Here is a 466-nt window from a genome sequence, read left to right as displayed (position 1 = left end):
CCCGGGTGCGGACTGTCCATTCTGAGAAGAAGAGCGGTTAGGCCCGCGGTGGAGGAGTCCCCAGACCAAGGTCCGCTCCATGTTTGTGTTGGGGACAGCTCTGGGCTGGTAGGGCGACTTCGGAGATGACTGCTTAGGCTTTCCAGAAAAGTCTGCGCTGCGGACCCAGGCATATCTTGCTCCGTTTCGGCGACTCTGGCTTCCCTGGGGCCCCCAGGAGGGGGTCCTGACGCAGAGCAGATCCTGCTCCCGCGCTGCACCCACCTGTGGGTTGACTGACAGCCCCGAACCCCGCCCCTTGGGGGAGGGGGTGCCCGGCAGAGCACGGGGGGCACAGGGATCCTCGCCCGGCGCCCCTTGCGGCGGGGTCGCGGTGGTGGGACTCAAGGGAGGCGGGGGCGGGGCGGAAGCGGGCCCGGAGCGGCGGGTGGGGCGGGGCGAGCAGGCCCGGCCCCACCCCCGGCCC

The sequence above is a fragment of the Lipotes vexillifer genome, unplaced genomic scaffold, assembly GCF_000442215.2.
Source record: "Lipotes vexillifer unplaced genomic scaffold, Lipotes_vexillifer_v1.1 scaffold914, whole genome shotgun sequence".
NCBI classification, from domain to species: Eukaryota; Metazoa; Chordata; class Mammalia; order Artiodactyla; family Lipotidae; genus Lipotes; species Lipotes vexillifer.
This window is presented reverse-complemented; position numbering follows the sequence as displayed.